Here is a 20,266-nt window from a genome sequence, read left to right on the forward strand (position 1 = left end):
GCTGACCAAAGCCTTGTGAGTTGATTTGGTAGACGGAAACTGAAAGAAGCCCGTCGTATATATGCATATATATGTATGTGTGTGTATATCTTTGTGTGTCTGTGTTTGTCCCCTCCAACATCGCTTGACAACCGATGCTGGTGTGTTTACATCCCCGTAACTTAGCGGTTTGGCAAAAGAGACCGATAGAATAGGTCCTGGAGTCGATTTGCTCAACTAAAGACGGTGCTCCAGCATGGCTGCAGTCAAATGACTGAAACAAGTAAAAGAGTAAAGAGTAAGATAGAAGAGAGATCCATATCGGGACTAGTCTAAGAGGAAATTACAATGCTTGCAATACAATTTTGATTTGATTGAGAAAAAAAAAATGCAAATTTAAAAAAATCTAAACAGTAGATTAGCAGACTCATTAGAATTTTTTTTTAAATGTCTTGTGGTATTTAATTAGTCACTTCTATGTTTTGAGTTCAAATCTTACCATAATCAACTAGGAATTTCATCCCTTGGAGTTGGGGAACATTAAAATAAAGTTACAGTTAAGTACTGGATCAATTTATATACCTATAATACTTCCTAGATGTATTATAAGAGAATGCAATTATACAGTATTTACATCTGACAGATATTTGTCCTCATCTTATTTGTTGTTAACACGTTTCCGCTGATATACCCTCCAGCCTTCATCAAGTGTCTTGAGGAAATTTCGAACCTGGGTTCTCATTTTTCTATGTTATTATTATTATTATTATTATTATTCAGGTTACTGCCTGGGATCGAAATAATAATAATAATTCTTTATATTTTAATTGATTTTTGTCAGCCCTTGTGGCCAATAAAACGAATTATTATTATTATTAATATTATTATTATTATTCAGGTCACTGCCTGGGATTGAACTCAGATCCTTGGGGTTTGTAGCCCACACTCCTAACAACTACGCCATATGGCTGTGGGCAATTATGTGAGAACTAGAAATTTGTGATATTTTAGGCAAAGTAAATTATTTGATTGCTATAAAACTCTTATGAACAAATTTTTGTTTTGTTATTTATATTGGTTTCTGTACTAAGGCTATCAGGTTTGTCAGCCAGTATCTATTTTTATTCATTTATTTTTTTATTAATTAATTTATCTTTAACTCGGCCCAGGAATTACGTTTTTCTTTTCAGATGTTCAACTTTAAGGTTAAAAAAACTTGTTCATACACACACACACACGCACACGCACACACACACACACACACACACACAGATATCTGAGCGTTATACTAATACATCTGTTTATTTTGTACACCACCTGTCTTCGTCTTTTGTTGTTTTTTTCGTAAACTCTCCCTATATATATATATAGAAAATAGAATAGAAAATCTGAAATCCACCTGATGAATGTCCTGAGAAGAGACATGAAACAATTGTAGTGGCGAATATAATTTTATTTAATTTATATTAAAATTTTTTTATGTATTGGATTAAGTCTTTCTTTGTTTGATTTGCAAAATAGTGGTTTTGTCTCTAATTAATATTATATATTATTTTACTATAAAATTGGATTCAATCCTAAATCTGATTTTCCCTGTAAATTTGGATTTATTCCCTAATATTTATTATTATATATATATATATATATAGTTTTTTATCTTTTAAAAATGCTAGCTAATAAACTCCCTGCCTATATCCTACATACGAAAATCAATGTCCATTTTTTTTTACTTTCATATATCTCGAACATTCTAATTAATAGTAGTAATTAATTGGTGTTACAGAATTAACTGATATTAGAAAAAGTCGAATCGACTTCAATAGTTTCAGATAGAGATTCCAGAGTTCTCTCCCTTACTCTATGTCTATTGCGATCTCAATTTTTTATTTTCTGTTTAAGAAATGTTAGGTTTTACAACGCAACTGTTTGCAGCATCAGAAAATCATCATCATTATTATTATTAATGCGGTGAGCTAGCAAAATCATTAGCACACCGAGCGAAACACTTAGCGGTATTTCGTCTGCGTTACGTTGTGAGTTCAAATTCCGCCGAGGTCGACTTTGCCTTTCATCCTTTCGGGGTCGATAAATTAAGTACCAGTTACGAACTGGGTCGATGTAATTGACTTAATACCTATGTCTGTCCGTGTTTGTTCCCTCTGTGTTTAGCCCCTTGTGGGTAATAAAGAAATAGGTATTTCGTCTGCCGTTACGTTCTGAGTTCAAATTCCGCCGAGGTCGACTTTGCCTTTCATCCTTTCGGGGTCGATAAATTAAGTACCGGTGAAACACTTGAGTCGATGTAATCGACTACTCCCCTCCCCCAAATGTCAGGCCTTGTGCCTTCAGCAGAAGCGATTGTTATTATTATTTATTAGACTTCGGTCAGTTCAGAAAGAACAGTGATTCATTCTTAAGCGATGCATCACAAAGAATATATATTTCAGAATATGATTTAAGGCTTTAGAATATTAACGCATTCAGGCAAATACTTAAACGAGTTGAAAAATATGCTGTTCAAAATTTTGTTTTGTTATAAGTATGATGAATAAAACGATGTAAGCAATAATGTTCTATAGTTTTATTGTAAATTTTTAAAGTTTATAAATTAAAAAACAAAATTCTCTGTCCAGTGCGCTTCTGGCAAATGTAAAAGTAAAAAAAATTAAGAAGCACCGAAATAGAGGCTAAGTTTTGAGCTTTTGAATATAGCAATGGTCAGGATAAAAGTCCAATCAGACGAACTTCTCTACTGAAAAGTCGAAGGGTTGGGCTTGGATGAAAGAGTAAAACTAAGTTAAAGATAACTTGTAGATTAATAAAGAGAAATACAAAACTAGATAGGTTTATTAGTAGCGTAGCAAGACCATATTGCCGTCCAGGACAGCCCTTCATTTTGGCATCTCCATTCTCCAGGCTCGCAAGCCTTTACAGGCTTATTCAGCAGACTCAGAAGTACCTTTCTCCCATAAAAACGACACCTGGGTGGAACCCCCCCCCCCTCATTTACCACTAGCTACGTTATTGGAATTAATTTGAGAGGAGAGAAATTACAAAGTGAAATTGTGATGTTTGACAATGAATCGGAATGCTGCTATTGTTGGTGCTGCTACTGCTGCTGCAGGTAGTGATGGTGGTTGACGTGATACTTTAAAGGTATTTTTGTCCTTATGATAATCTTTCTTGTGTGGTGGTATCAATATCAACTGCCGTCCATGGGCAATGTTTTCAAGGCCTTGAAAATGTTTTGTTTCGCTTGCATATCACAGTGTCAAATTTCTTAGTAAACCATTTTACAAAATGTAGGTGCGATAGCATTAATATATTCAATGAATAAAACATCAAAACGCAAGCTAGAAAGTAGAACATGGTGAGTAAAAAAAAACCCTCAACAACTTTATTAGTCAATGACTTTAAAAAAAATTTTCTCAACAAGTAGAAGAGAAATGCTGAAGTAGAGATGAAAAAATCGCTAAAACTGTTATTTGCTTTACAAAAGTATTTGAAAATTGTTCGTGTGTTAATTCTGAGATAAGTCAGTGTGTAGAAAAACACAATAGATTGTTTGAATAGAAGGGGATAATTAAAGGGCCAGGGAATTACAGGTGTTGGACATTTTGACAGCCCTTTTACTGCCGTCTGCTTGACGTTGCTGATTCAAAGATGATTAAACTAACATCAGGCGTTTTTTTAATGTTTCTCCCGTTCTCTCCCTCCTTTCCTATCTCTGTCTGTCTGTCTCTCTCTCACACACGCTTGCACCCCCCCCCCACATACACACACACTGTATGTGTATATTTCATCACACACGTACGAGTATCTGTATGTGTCTGCCCCTAATGCTAAAATGTACTGTCACTAAAACAGGCTCATTGTCCAGTCAGCCGTTCCAAAGTCTGCATCCAATCAGTTCCTTCTGATGAATTACAAACATTTCGTCAAATTCATGTGTAGCGGGAGGGACTGCTGATGGCAGAGGGTGCAAGAGGATGCCATCTGAACAGAAGGGAAAGGAATTAGTAAAATTTGAGCTTGAACTTTTAGAAAAAATGCTGTTGATACTGTTCAGTCTTATGTTAGTTTATAGCCTCGAATCTTCTAAGAATAAGAACTAAGAGAGACAGCCATTCATTGATAGACAAGACTGGAAATATGGTATTTATTCCACTCAACCTTTGAAAGTATTAAAGAAATTAACATTAGAGAGGTAATAAAGAAACTGAAGAAGATCAAAAATAATCATTTTCTTAATGTTAGATTTAAAAGAAATATAAATGTCATTTGGAAATCAGATAAGTTATGAGCTAAGCAGTTTTGATAGTTAATTTTATAATTAAAAGATATTATTTAGGAGCTTGTTTGGGTTAATATTCATTATTTGATTATTTGATGATAGTCATTAAAACGCTAATTGTGTGTGTACGCGTGGAATGTTCTTGGTGACTTCAATTTCCAAAACCAAATATTTACCATCCTTAATCTCATTTTCAACTCCAAACTTACAACTGACTCTATGCTGGTCACATCCCCTGACCGCTGTCTAACCAAAGGTCACATAAACGCATCCACATATTGCATACCCACCTGCACCTTGAATTGTCTGAGATCCCCATTAATTTCATATTGGCTAACCTTGGCAGCAAATGTGCTTCTCCCCTAATGTAGGTCACTGAAACTGTCTTATTAATTATGTCCCTTCCCAGGAAGGCGAGCTGGCAGAATTGTTAGTACACCAGGCAAAATGCTTAGCAGTATTTCTTCCATTCTGAGTTCAAATGCTACTGAGGTCAACTTTACCTTTCATCCTTTTGGGGTTGACAAAATAAGTACCAATTGAACACCAAGGGGTATTCAACTTTACGCCTCCCCCGAAATTGCTGGCTTTGGTACTTATTCTATTGAACTCTTTTGCTGAACTGCTAAGTTATGGTGATGTAAACACACCAACACCGGTTGTCAAACAGTGGTGGTGTACAAACACAGACAAAAATGCACCCACACACACACACACAGAGTGAGTGTCTTTCAGTTTCTGTCTACCAAATCCACTCTCAAGACTTCAGTCAGCCTGAGGCTTTTAGTACAAGACAATTGCTTAGGACACCACACAGTGGGAATGAACCTGGTACCATGTGGTTGGGAAGCTAACTTCTCACTATACAGCTACAACTTCTGAAAGCAAGATCACTACTACTGAGCCCAGGTAAACATAACAATACATCAACACTGACGCAACTGCAATGTCAATAACCTCACTGGCCACCAACCCCATAATGACATGAACACTGCCAACAATAATGCCAGTGGAACATGAATTGCCATGCTCTGATTCTATCACACTTTGTAGAACTCATTCTCTAATTGTGACTACCAGAAACTGCAAACATACAGAAAGAGACTGGACAGTGGAAAGAATGTGTGTCCAGGATGTGATATTGCACTATTTATGACTCAATGCAATGTGTTTAGAGGTATATATTGTTTTCAATGCAGTGAAGGTAAGGTGTAACCAGAGAAACAGATCTGGTTTGTGTCTGGACTGGGATTTGAATGTACAATGTAAGGTAGATACATATCATAACATTTTGTCCACTTCTCTGATTTCTTGCTACTTTGATACAAGGATATGAATGTTGGAAGAGTAATATTGTCCTGGTCATTGGTCTCAGTACTTGACGGGTACTAATTTTACAAATCCCAGTGATCTCTCTTCAATATCTTAACTACAAACTACACACACCTTGGTTGATCTACAAGCACTCTAGCTGATGTAATGTCTTCATTTTTGGTAGAATCATTAGCACATCAGGCAAAATACTTAGCAGTATTTCATCTGCCTTTATGTTCTGAGTTTAAGTTCTAATGAGGTCATCTTCACCTTTCGTCTTTTCAGAGTTGATAAAATAAATACCAGTTGAGGCACTAGGGTCGATGTAATCCACTTAACCCGACCCCCAAAATTGCTAACCTTGTGCCAAAATTTGAAATCATTATATTCTAGCAGCAGATTGTATTTACCCTACAAGCCCTAACTGCAGCTACAAAAAATTTCTGGAAGAGATTAATAGATATTATTTCGAGACATATCCAACATATTCCAAATACCCATTTTAGAGTGACTTGGCAATTTTCATAATAAGGATTTTTAACACTGACACTACAGATTTTAAGAAAAAAGTATTGTTACTGACATTAGTTGCAATTCTTGTTTGCTATTTTGTTTTAATCAACTTCAGGAGGGTGAAAAGTAAAACCAGCTTAGGTGGAATTTGAACTCAGAACAAAAATGTTTGTAACTAAATATAATACTGTATTTTATCTGATGCCTTGATTTTTGCTTTGGAAACAAGACAACTAATTTTGGGAGATATATTAATTTTAATTGATCTCAATACGTTACTGTAAAACAATTTTATCAACCCTAAACATATCTTATCTTCATGATATTGAATACTGATTTTAAATTTTGGTACAAGGCCAACAAGTTTGGGAGAAGTGGTAAGTTGATTAAATTGACCTCAGTGCTTGACTGGTACTTATTTTATCAACACTGAAAGGATGAAGGTCAAATTTGACTTCAGCAAAATTTGAAATTAGAATGTAAAAATGGACGAAATTCCACTAAGCATTTTGCCCCACATGCTAAGACTTTTGTCAGCTTGCCACCTTATGATATTGAGTATTGGCAAACTTTCTACTTACTGCATTTCTTTCAAATAAATAAGATTAATATCTTACTTTCTGTCTAGTTTCTTGGTGTCCCTGCTACCTGCTTTCTTTGACTCCTCCAAAGTTGGTTGTTATCTCTTAGAGTCTTATCTACAACACTATTCAAACAACATGTTGCTTGCTGTTTGGTTGGTCATAGAAGAGGTCAATATTAAGCTATTTTCTGTAAGATATTGTTCAGATTTGTCCTGGAATCCATTTTAGGGTTATATGGAACCCAAAATATTAGCAAACTTCATTTTTTTTTTTTTGTCGATCTCAAGTGAGTTGAAGTATTTTGTTTATGAAATGATACGTCTTTAGTCTATAAAGTTAACCTAATTTCGAGCTATGTGTTACATCACATCTCTTCATGTTAGATAATGTCTAGATAAAGAGATCATGTTCTCTATCTAGATTTAGAAACATCAGACTGATAGCAAATAACAATACTTCAATTAATCTTTGAATTAACAGACATTGTTGGCATGTTTAATGTTTGTTCTCTTTATGAAAGCTCATCAATAAAATGTAGCTTTTTTGCAAGCCATCAAAGTATGATGGCATGGGTTAAAGAAATTCCTTGTGTTAGGTTTTTTGTTCCAACCCTTACCTATTTTCAAGTAAGGTGATATTTCCCCTCGTCCCTCAAACAGGGCCAGCACATTAACTGGATATGTTTTCATGGAAGCCTGCAAACGAATGACTGCTTGTATGATGGTACATTTTGTTTATAAACAGAAAAACATAGAAATACAAACACACATATACACATACAATGTTTACCAAATTCACTCACACGACTTTGGTTACCAAGAGCTATAGAAAGAAAACTTGGGCCAAGGTGCTACTAAGTGGGATTGAATCTGAAACAACATAGTTGTGAAGTGAACTTCTTAAGCACACAGCCATAGACACACACATGTATCTGGAGTGTTGTACTTTTATTAGGACCACTCATGGAGGCCAAGGTCAAAGAAGAGAAGTGAGACTGAATGTGACCTGCCTCCACTTCAAGACTCCAGTGGCCTAGCAAGTGGACGTTGATGAAAACAATGGTTGAACTGGCAGAGGATGGCAATGACAAAGTTCTAGGTGATACCACTTTAGACTGCAACCAATTCAGAGGAAATCTGTCGCAATTTCATCATTTGATATTGCCTGTTTCAGTTTACATCTTCTGCAGACGATGGTTCTAAAACTATTGTGTGTGGGGGGGGGGGGTCACATCCTTGCAAGTTGAGATCCACTCTAAATAAATCCACAGCATTTGGCATTTCTTTCTACTGATATTTCCTTCAGCTGAGAAAAATTGAAACTCTAACATAAGAAACAGCCACTGTTACCAATATATCATTATCATTATTATCATCCTTTAACCTCCATTTTCCATGTTGGAATGAGTTGGATGGTTTGACCAGAGCAGAGAGCTGCACCAGGTTCCAGTCTGATTTGGCTTGGTTTCTACAGCTGGATGCCCTTCCTAATGCCAACCATGCCAAGAGTGCTTTTGCATGCCACTGACACAAGCACTTTTATGTGGCACCAACATGAGTACTTTTTATGTGGCACCAGCACCAGATTTTTGCAGGTCAGTCCTCTTCACCAAGGGATGTGGCTTTAACACTTCTGCTGTGGAGGACAAGTCTTCTTGAGTACAGCAAGACACCAGGTATCTTGGTCCTTTGTCATCTTAGCCAAAAGGTTCAGTCTCTTAACGTCATCCTTCAGTACTTCATCCCATGTCTTCCTGGGTCTCCCACTTCCATGAGTTCTATTTACTTTGAGTGAACAGCACTTTTCTATGGAGCTATCAACATCCATCTACATCACATGACCAACCCAACATAGTCTCCTCTCTGGTACACTGCATCTAATTCCTTTTATACTTAACCTCTTTCTCAATATACTAACACTCTGTTGCACATATACACTTACATTAAACACTTAGCAGAGCATACTAACCTCATTTCTCTCTAGTCTTTGCATGTCCTCTGCATTCAAGGCTCACATCTCACTATCATGTAGAATTACAGTTTGTATGCATTCATCATATCTTTTCACTTGGAGAGAGAAACCTTTGGTTGTCAACTGAGGTAAAAGCTCTTTGAATTTTCTTCACCCTATTCTAGCTATTACACTCTCTGTACATCCTCCTCCACTACTAATTTGAACCCCTAGGTAGCAGAAATTATCCACTACCTCTAAAAAGCCTCTGGGGCATTTGAGAAAATCAATTTCCTGAGTATCTACAGTTTTATGGCTCCTGTGCAGACAGATTTTCTTCAATTAAAAATTATTAATCATAAAAAGCACACACAATATGTATGTACTTTTGCTGTTTACAACTTTTTAAACAAACATGTGATGAGGTAATTAGTATTGAGGAAGTTGTTATTAGTAGCAGTGTTGACAATTTACAGCTTGGTTTTGGATTTTGAATTCTTATAAAGTATTTTTCTTTTACCTTCCATTGTTAATCATTTTCTTCCTTTATTTCACAAAAAGGAAATATTTTGCATTTTTACCATTTACACAAGTATCTCAGTGGAATATTTCTAAAAGATGTATCTTCAATTTGTTGCTTATGTATCCTAAACCCAATGCATTCATTCTGATCCATATAATTCTCATGACATTGTGGGCATACAGTGCGCCACATGAGAACTTTTTGTTTTGCAATGCATACAGTGTTAAAACAGTCACCTTTGAGCTAAAACTTCATCTTGGGGAAGAGATCTAAGTCAACTGATGCTAAATTTAGTGAATAGGCTGGGTATGGCAGTAACACCATGTTGTTTTTGGTAAGAAACTCACGCGTGAAGAGTGCATTGTTGTGAAGAATCCAATTCTTTGTGCTCCACAAAGCTAGTCACTTTTGCTGAATGTTATCCTTCAAATACTTAAAAACATCGTTGATTGTCCTCTGACGATCCTCATACACAAGTTGATGAATTTTCTCCACATTTCTGGGGGTAACACTCATGGCAAGTCTTCTAAATTGCTCATCATCTTCCAGGGATGTTCTTCTGCTTTTGAAGTGCCCATACCACTCAAAACATGGCATATGACCCATTGCCTCACCACGGTAAGCTTGCTGAAGCATTCTCAGATCTCTGTAGTAGACTTCCCAAGTTTAACGCAAAATTTCACATTGGCTCTTTATTCCAACTTCCTGTCCATGACAAAAGTTACAGACTACAGCATACACATGATCACAAAAAAAAACAAATTTCACAACTTGTGAAGTAAACACAATGATATCACTCTGCACACTGCTTCATGAAGGTCACTGCTAGCTCTCACTGCACACGCAACCATGTGCTGCCATCTGTTGGTGTGCTACAGAACTAGTCCGGGAACTTTTTGATACCACCTTGTATATCTATCTATCAATCTATGTGTCCATCTGTCTGTCTGTCTATCAGTCACTCTCTCTCTCTGTATATATATATATATATATATATATATATATATACTTGGAAGTGGATGCGTGGCATTCGATCATATAATAACAAAATAATAAATAAAACATATGCATATATACATACATATATGTACATACCTACATCTATATGTATATATACATGCATATATGGGTACAGGACACCAAAAAAACCTATATATATATATATATCATTGCTATTATGCAAAAGTGTCTTAAATCCAAAACATTGCTTTTTTTTTTATCAGAAAACAAAAAATAGTTTGACCATTCCATAGCAAAACAGTTGTACTACACTTTGACAATTTTTGATATCTTGGCATCTGAAGCAGCTGGAGATACAATAGTTTGACCAAAAGAACTGGCTATTGCAAGCAAAAATAAATATTGAAAAAAAATGCATTTGCCCAAATTTGGACGTGCAACAGTTTAACATAATAGTAACGATGTATATATTGTAGCCCAACTCATCTGAAAAGTTCTTAGTCTTGCAAGCTACATGATATCCTCTCTATGCTGGTACCACAAAAAGAGCACCAGTGTTCTGTGTGAAGTGGTTGGCATTAGAAAGGTTACCCAGTTGCAAAAGAGACCATACCAAAGCAGACTTTGAAGCATGATGCATTCCTTGAAACTAGTGGATCCTATTAAACTGTCCAACCCATTCCAACATGGAAGACAAACATTGAAAGATGATTGGTAGTTAATGGTACATGCCCATACACACTCACAGATGCACACATATATACATATATATACATATATTTACACACATAGTCACAGTTGGTCTCTTTGTTTTCTTGTCTTAACTAAAGTACTGAAAACATAATTTCCTCAGACAGTGACACCATAATATATCATTAACTTTGGTACATTTTAAATGCAATCTCACAGTGGCTGCTTTGTATCCTAATTAATGTATTACAGAAGCATTTGATTATTAGCTCCAGGCCAGCAGTCTTTGAACAGCCCTATGATCAAAGGCAATTCATCCATAACCATCCAATCTAGTTTTCAAACAGTCTATCTAAGACTATATTTTCTAATGTGTCCTTCATGTTTACAAAGTTAGTAAGGTTTAATTTGAGGGGTATTTTAGTTGCTATTTCTAGCAGGTCAAACATTCATGTAGAGACGCACTCACTGGTTTGACAGTAGCTGGTCTGTTTAATGCAGTGTCACTGTTGCTGCTGTTAAGAACTTCTGATAAGAAACTAGCTGTGATTATGAATTACTTTTCTCTCCATATTATCTATTTATTTATTTACAAAATCTCTAATTTAAGAAGAATTTATTTTTATAATTTTACCCAGTGATGTTAGTATTGTTTGATTAAGAGTAAATAGTCACAACTGTGATTTGTCAAGTTTCAGTCTACTTTTTGCTAAACCGAAATCTAGTTTGTAATTTTACAATTAAAAAAGAGTTTATTTTAGTCATGGAATTATTGGAATGATGCTTGGTAATCAGATGCTCTGGCACCAGTCAACAGAAGGTACTTAGATTACAGTGTCATTCAGGACTGGTTGCTGGGCTGTTCACTAGAGTCTGCTCTGTGAGAATTCAAACATTGATGCTATGCACCATAAAAATGGTGTGTTCTATTCTGTCTTTATGAAAAGCTTTTAATGTTTATTAAGTTCTTGACTTGAAGTTCAGGATTGTATCATTCCTTGCACTAAATTAGAAGAAGGAACGGGGGAGGAGGAGGAGGAGATTAAGGATATGTATGTGTGTGTGTATATATATATATATATATATATATATATCCTTTAATGTCCATTTTCCATGCTGGCATGTTTTGGATACAGATACACACACACATGCTATACTATGTATATGTGTATGTGTGTGTATGTACATACATATATATATATTTGTATGTATGTATACATATCTGTCTCTCTCTCTCTCTCTCTCCTCTCTCTCTCTCTCTCTCACTCTGGTATGGTCACGTGGCGAGAATGGATGAAGATAGGTGTGTGAAAAAGTGCCAATCCCTAGCAGTTGAGGGAACCCGTGGAAGAGGTAGACCCAGGAAAACCTGGGACGAGGTGGTGAAGCACGACCTTCGAACTTTAGGCCTCACTGAGGAAATGACCAGCGACCGAGACCTTTGGAAATATGCTGTACGTGAGAAGACCAGGCAGGACAAGTGAGCCCAGCCCACTTATGCATGCCTTTCCTCCCTTGGACACAAAGACCTGTTGAGGCAAGCGAAGTCGATATCGAACCTCATCCGACGACAGGCACCCATGCCAACCCCCTTTGCTTGCGAAGACATGTTGGCGCAAGTGAAATCGAAATTGAACCAATCCTATGACTGCCACCCGGCAGATGCCAGGACCCCTGGACTGGTGGTACATAAAAAGCACTATCCGAATCGTGGCCGATGCCAGCACCGCCTCGACTGGCTTCCATGCCGGTGGCACGTAAATTGCACCAATCCAACCGTGGCCGTTGCCAGCCTCGCCTGGCACCTGTGCGGGTGGCACGTAAAAAGCACCCACTACACTCACAGAGTGTTTGGCGTTAGGAAGGGCATCCAGCTGTAGAAACATTGCCAGATAAGACTGGAGCCTGGTGCAGCCTTCTGGCTTCCCAGATCCCCGGTCGAACCGTCCAACCCATGCTAGCATGGAGAACGGACGTTAAACGATGATGATGATGATGATGATATATTTCTTTACTACCCACAAGGGGCTAAACATAGAGAGGACAAACAAGGACAGACAAAGGGATTAAGTTGATTGCATCAACTCCAGTGCGAAACTGGTATTTTATTTATCGACCCCGAAAGGATGAAAGGCAAAGTTGATCTCGGCGGAATTTGAACTCAGAACGTAACGACAGATGAAATACCGCTAAGCATTTTGCCCGGCGCCACGCTAAAGTTTCTGCCAGCTCACTGCCTTATATATATATATATATATATATATATATATATATATATATATATAATATATATATATATATACATATATACACATACATATACATACATACACACATACATACATACATACATACATATATATATATATATATATATATATATATATATATATATATATATATATATATATATATATATATATAAATGTGTGCATGTGTGTGGTGTGTGTGTTAACTGGTCTTAGCTTTTGGATAGCAATTTCAAACCATTCCTAAGCTATTTCAGATATGTAGTTGACTTGTGATAAGCAGACTGTCCCAAAATAGTTCCCACTCTCCCATCCACTCTCTCCCTCCTGCTATCTTTGACATACTCCAGCTGTATACATCTAACAACATTCATTCAAACCCCTCTAAATATTTACAGTAGTGGACTAAAAGTCATAAATATGTTGGCTTGTTTTTGAATTAAACTGTTTATTTTGGGGCATTCTTTTTATAGATGCCTTCTTTAGAAGAGAAAGATGAAAAAACACAGTGTTCTATACAGCATGAAGCTAACTTCACAAATATTTATGATCGAATCCCTCATTAAATTCATTTTATTAGAAGGGATTTTTTCCAGTTTTTATTTCACTAATTAGCAAAAGAAAAAAATACTTGAGTCTGAAGAAATTTGTGAAGATCTGAATCAGCAATAAAAAGAAGAAAGTTAAAATTCTTGCCACCGGCATCGACATGGCTGTATGGTACAAAGCTTGCTTCACAACCACATGGTTCCAGGTTCAGTTTCACCTTGTGGCAGCTTGGGCTAGTGTATTCTCCTACAACCAATTGTTCTCAGTACTGAGCTGGTAAAGCAATTTTATCAACCCTAGACATCTGTGAGTGGATTTAGTAGATGAAAATTGAAAGAAGCCTGTCATATATATATATATATATATATATATATATGACAGGCTTATATAAATACAATAAGAGGCTTCCAAATAGGAAAGCGTTGTGCTAGATCACAAAAAGGGATAAATTCATGAAAGGAATGAAATTAAAAACATTTACCATCTCAACTATATCCCAGACCGACGGTTTCTAACTATTTCCAGCAAAAAAAATATATTTGCCGAAGGCAAGTTTCTTCAGTGGGACAGCCTTAATAATCCTGATGCATAGACTGTTAGAACCACATGTAGATCTAACGGTTTGTAAATCCTAACTTTTCAAACATCTGCGCAGACGCAAATCATACCCGGCAACAGAGAGGATATATATATATATATATATATATATATATATATATATATACACACACACATAATGGACTCTCCTGTTGTTAGACGATGTATGAGGGTTTGACAATTTCTTACTGAACAATCATACAGATGATTTGTTTATAGTGATCAAATGTTTGTGTAGATACAAGCTAACTCCCTCCATCAAATCGACATTACCTGTACAAGTGCATGTACCTGTACATATCAGATGTCGAAATGATCGTAGAGCAACACGAAATGAAGTGCTTTGCTCAAGAACACAGTGCAACGCCTAGTCTGGGAATCGAACCCACGATCTCACAATCATGAGTGCAACACCCTAATCACTAAGCCATGCGCCATCAAAGATCTTGTAAATGAAATAGAAAAACAAAGTATGTATACATACATACATACATACATACATACATACATACATACATACATACATACATACATACATACATACATACATATATGCAAGCCTTGAATACTACAGGGTGGCCACCTACCACTGAATCAGCTCATAATCAATAAGGAGAAGAATGCCTACCATGGCTTTTCGTCCATGATAAATGATTATCAGAGTTGAATAGATCTAGAGATGACCAATGTATGTGTAGATTGTAATGGCATACCAATCCCATATCTCTTCTACAACATAACTAATTCTACTAATCTAAATATAATAGACAAATGGAACAATCAAAAGAAAGTGAAAAAAATGGCTTCAGCTAAAAGAGCAAGATTAAATTTCTACTGAGGCAACCACAACAACAATTTTACTTCTGACAATCATATCAGTCAATCATTTGTGTGTACAGTCTTAGCAATTAGTGTACAAAAACAATCTAATCATGTGAAAAAATGTTATGTAATTTTATAAAATATTTCTAATGTTTCTCTCAAGTAATTTTGGTATAATAATTCCCCAAGAGAATATATGAATCTAACAATCTAACAATTTTAATATAGAGTTAATTCACGTGCTCTGTTGTAGTATGTTGCATAATGTAGTTCTCAAAGAGTTTGTTTGTTCCTTCTCGAGCCACACCTGGCTCATAAGGGCCAGTTTCCTGGTTTCCTTGGTGTATAGGTTCCCCACCTGGACAGGACGCCTGTCTGTCACAGGTGAGCTGCAAGATGCATGAGGAAAGAGTGAGAGAAAGTTGTGGCGAAAGAGTCAGCAGAAGTTCACCATTACCTTCTGCCGGAGCTGTGTGGAGCTTAGGTGTTTTGCTCATAAACACATACATCGCCAGGTCTGAGATTCGAACCCGCAATCCCTCGACTGTGAGACTGCTGCTCTAACCACTAGGCCATGTGCCTCCACACTCAAAGAGTAATTACTTAAATTTGCACTTCTAGATTGTATATTCTAAATATAGTCTTGCACATTGGTATTGGCATCAGGAATGGCAGTGGCATCATCGTTAAAGGTCAACTTTTCTATGCATGCATGGCTCAGATGGAATTTGTTAAGGGGGATTTTCTATAGCTGGATGCTCTTCCTGTTTCCAACTTTCAGTTGTTTCCAAGCAAGATTTCAACACGGCCAGATTTGCTTTTCATGAAAGATTGATAAATGAGCAGCACTGCTTGTGAGATGGTGAGGCTCATTTGCAACTATCACACAATGTCAAAATCAGGAAATCAGGAGGTGCGCACGCATGCACATGCACACACACACACTCTCTCTCTCACACACACATGCATGTACATCACAAGCTTCTTTCAGTTTTTCTGTCAAATCTACTTAGAAGACTTTAGTCTGTCCAATGCTGTAGCAGAAGACACTTGTCAAGTTGCCATGCAATGGGACTAAACCCAAATATATCTCATATAAAAATCTGTTCTGTCTGTCTGTCTGTGTGTGTGTCTCTTCTCAGATCTCGGGCATCCTCCATCCGATTGAACTCAAATTTGATATGTAGATACCAACGGTATCAGGGCGTGTATAAGTTTTGAAAAAATTACAAAAATCGATTCCAGGTGAAAATGCGATTGATAAAACCGTTTTTGTCCTGATTTTCTTCCGTTAATCTGTACATAACTGCACCTTCCATTTTTTGTTGTTTTTGTACTGCTTAAAGGCACGTTTCTTTCCTGCCAAGCTTACTGTTTAAACCATGTTTGTGTTCTCCCAGTCAGCAGCCGTATCATTACTGGTACTTTAAACTCTTCAGTTGCATATTTGTGTGAATAAAATCGTTTTTCTTTGGAATAGAAAAAAAGTCTATCTTTATTTCTTCTTTTGCTCGCATCTCAAATTTAGGTTAAATCAGTGTTTCTCAAAGGGGAGGCCTATGGGAGGGTCTGACTTGTTGTTTTGAGAAAATTTGGTTTAAATGTTTGACAACTCAGCACCGTTCATTAGACGGAAGGTGTTTTGCTTATATATATATATATATGTACATATACATACAAATGTGTGTGCATTCACTTATGCGAATTAAAAATTCAGTATTTTTCCATTGCTCATTAATACTTTAACATATTACAAAGAAGCTATATCATATTGATAAACTTTCAAAAGGAGGAGAAACATATTGGACCTGTCAACATGGACTGCTAATTCAAATTTGAGTTGAAGCATTGATATTTGCTGTCAGACTGATATTTCTAAATCTAGATGAGAGAACATGATCCCTTTAACTAGACATTATCTTACATGTGAGATGTGATGTTGTAACACATAGCTTGAAATTAGGTTAACTTTATGGACTAAGGACGTATCATTTCATAAACAAAATACTTCAAACCATATATTGAGATCGACAATAAAAACAAAAACTTATGAAGTTTGTTAATGTTTTGGGTTTTATATGACCCTAAACTCATATAGAAAAGAGGATTCCAAGACAAATCTGAATAAAATAACTTATATTGACCTCTTTTAAGGCCAACCAAGCAGCAAGCAACATGTTGTTTGAATAGTGTTGTAGCTAAGACTTTAAGAGATAAAAACCACCTTTGGAGGAGTCAAAGAAAGCAGGTAGCAGGGACATCCAGAAGCTAGACAGAAAGCAAGATATTAGTCTTATTTACTTAAAAAAAATACAGTAAGTAGAAAGTTTGCCAGTATTCGATATCATGAAGACAGATGTCTAGGATTGATAAAATTGTTTTACCAGCTCAGTACTGAGAACAATTAAAGCTAATATATCTTTGAAAATATAGCATATGGTTTCAGGTTCAATCCCACTGTACAGCCCATTGGGCAAATGTCTTCTACTATTGTCTCAGACCAACCAATGCTTTGTAAGTGAGTGTGGTAGACAGAAACTGTGTGGAAGCTCATCATACATACATACATACATACATACATAAAGGATGTGTAAGATATTTGAGGACAGATTTATGTTTATAAAAAAACATATATATAATAACAGATAATAACTTTATTTATCAAAAGATGCTATGAGGATAAAAATAAACCTCCCTTTCTATAATGTTATTCAATAAAGTCACCTTCAGCTTCAACAATTACTTCTATACGAGATCTAAATCATATGCATGCTCAAATCAAATGGTCTTGGTTCATTTTGGACATTACTCAGACTATGGCAGCTTTCAAAGAATCTTTGGAATTGTGGGCTTTTCATCCTTTTAGGGTCCATAAAATAAGTACCAGTTGGATACTGGGGTCAATGTAATCAAATTACCCCCCTCCCAAATTCCCAGCCTTGTACCAAAATTTAAAACCAATATTATTGTAATTATTATAATACCATAATATAAGGTGGCACCTGACAGAATCACATTGGACAAAATGCTTGGTGGTATTTCTCCTGACTCATTATGTCCTGAGTTTGAATTCTGCTGAGGTCAAATTTGAATTTCATCTTTTGGGGGTCGATAAAATAAGTATCATTTGAACCCTGGGGTTGATCATATTGACTTACCTTCCCCCAAAATTGGTCGCCTTGTGCATATGAGACCAAGAATAATTATGTGACAATATGCTATACTATTAACACACCAATATCCAGCGGCTTAAACCACCGCTATACATGTATGTGTATATATTTACGTATGTGTGTGTATGTATGTATTTATGTCAGTGTGTGTGTGTATGTGTGTATATGCATATATATATATATATATATATATATATATATATATATACCCACATACACATATACATACATACGTATACATATGTATATGTGAGTGAGTATATATGTAAGTATATATGATTTGTCTGTAATCATTGTTTATATAAAGTAATGATGCTGATATGGCTGAGTAGTTAAGAGGCTCACTTCATAAACATGAGTTCACCAGTTCAATCCCACCAAAGGATATTTTGCAAAAGTGTCTTTTACTTTACAAAAATTAGATAGACAGAGACTCTATCTTTTGGATAGATTATTGCTGTGATTCAATGAGTCCAGCCTCATTACATACTGTATCAAGCTGATTTGGTCTGAGAATTATAATAAGGGGTTATGTATCCAAGAGATACTCAATCACTTTACATGTTAATATGACTAGGAAGAAGGGAGTGAGTTGGCAGAATCATTAGCATTCCAGGCAAAATTCTCAGCAGTGTTTTGCCCATCTGAGTTCAAATTCCACTGAGGTCGACTTTATCTTTCAACCTTTCAGGGTTGATAAAATAAATACCAGTTGAATGCTGGGGTCAATGCAATTGACTTACCCCTACTCCGAAATTACTGGCCTTGTGCAAAAAATATGAAATCTGTAAGGCAGTAAACCGATAGAATCATGCCGGGCAAAATGCTTAGCAGTATTTCGTCTGTCTTAATATTCTGAGTTCAAATTCCACTGAGGTTGACTTTGCCTTTCATCCTTTCAGGGTTGATAAAATATGTACCAGTTGAACACTGGAGTCAATGTAATTGACTTATCCCTTCTCATGATATTGCTGGCCTTGTGCAAAAATTTGAAACCAGTGTATGTACCAATAAGTATTTCAGTTGACTGAAAGAACCAAATTGTTCATTGTTGAAACTGATTGGAAAGCCTTCATCATCATCATCCTCACCACCACCACTGCTGCCACCGCCACCACCACCACCATCACCACCACCACCACTATCATCATCGTTATATGAATACAGAAGTTTCAATTGTTTAATCAATATATTTGTATATATAAATAAAGTTTGGCAGATTGTGCCACAAATAACAACTTTTGGCAGACTGTGCCACAAACAACTACGTTTTAGGACGGAAAGTTACCTTTTATCTTTTACTTGTTTTGGTCTTTGGACTGCGGCCATGCCGGAGCACCACTTAAAGGATTTTTATCAAACAAATCTACCCCAATACTTATGGTTTTTTTAGTCTGGTATTTATTCAACAGGTTTCTTTCTCTTTTGCTGAACTTCTTAATTATGGGGATGTAAACAAACCAACAACAGACTTTTACTTACTGTCTGTCTACAAAAGTAACTGGCAGGGTATCGGTCATTCTTGGGCTACAGTAAAAGACACTTGCTCAAGGTGTCACACAGTGGGACTGAACTCCAAACCATGTGGTTGAAAAGTAAGCTTCTTAACCACGCAGCCAATGTCTTGCACCTTTGAAATTTTAAACTTTTAAATATAAAAACTTTATGACATTAAATCATCATCTAATAGGCGCAGGTGTGGCTGTGTGGTAAGAAGTTTGCTTCTCAGCCTCATGGTTCCAGGTACAGTCCTACTACGTGGCACCTTGGACAAATGTCTTTTACTATAGCCTCCATCTGATGAAAGCCTTGTGAGTGGATTTGGTAGACGAAAACTGTAAGAAGCCTATCATATGTAGAAATATGCATGTGTGTGTGTGTGTGTGTGGTGTGTGTGTGTGTGTGTGTGTGTATGTGTCTTTGTGTCATGTTTGTCCCTCCACTACCACTTGACAACTGGTATTGGTGTGTTTACATTTCTGTAACTTAGCAGGTTGGCAAAAAAAGATTGATAGAATAAGTACCAAACATTAAAAAAAAAATATTAAGTACTGAGGTTGATTTATTCA

The 20,266-nt window shown here is 36.3% G+C and overlaps 1 long non-coding RNA gene across 1 annotated transcript in view; it reads right to left on the reverse strand.

The window, feature by feature from the left end:
* Positions 1–841: 841 nt before the first annotated feature.
* The window catches only part of LOC118765289, a 23,211-nt gene continuing 3,786 nt past the window's right edge, over positions 842–20,266 (reverse strand). The window contains exons 2-3 of the long non-coding RNA XR_005001128.1: positions 12,760–12,764; positions 842–947 (exon numbers count right to left, since the gene is read on the reverse strand). This is a non-coding gene — a long non-coding RNA (uncharacterized LOC118765289). The remainder of the gene's footprint in view (positions 948–12,759; positions 12,765–20,266) is intronic.

This window comes from Octopus sinensis, linkage group LG11, assembly GCF_006345805.1.
Source record: "Octopus sinensis linkage group LG11, ASM634580v1, whole genome shotgun sequence".
In the NCBI taxonomy this organism is placed as follows: Eukaryota; Metazoa; Mollusca; class Cephalopoda; order Octopoda; family Octopodidae; genus Octopus; species Octopus sinensis.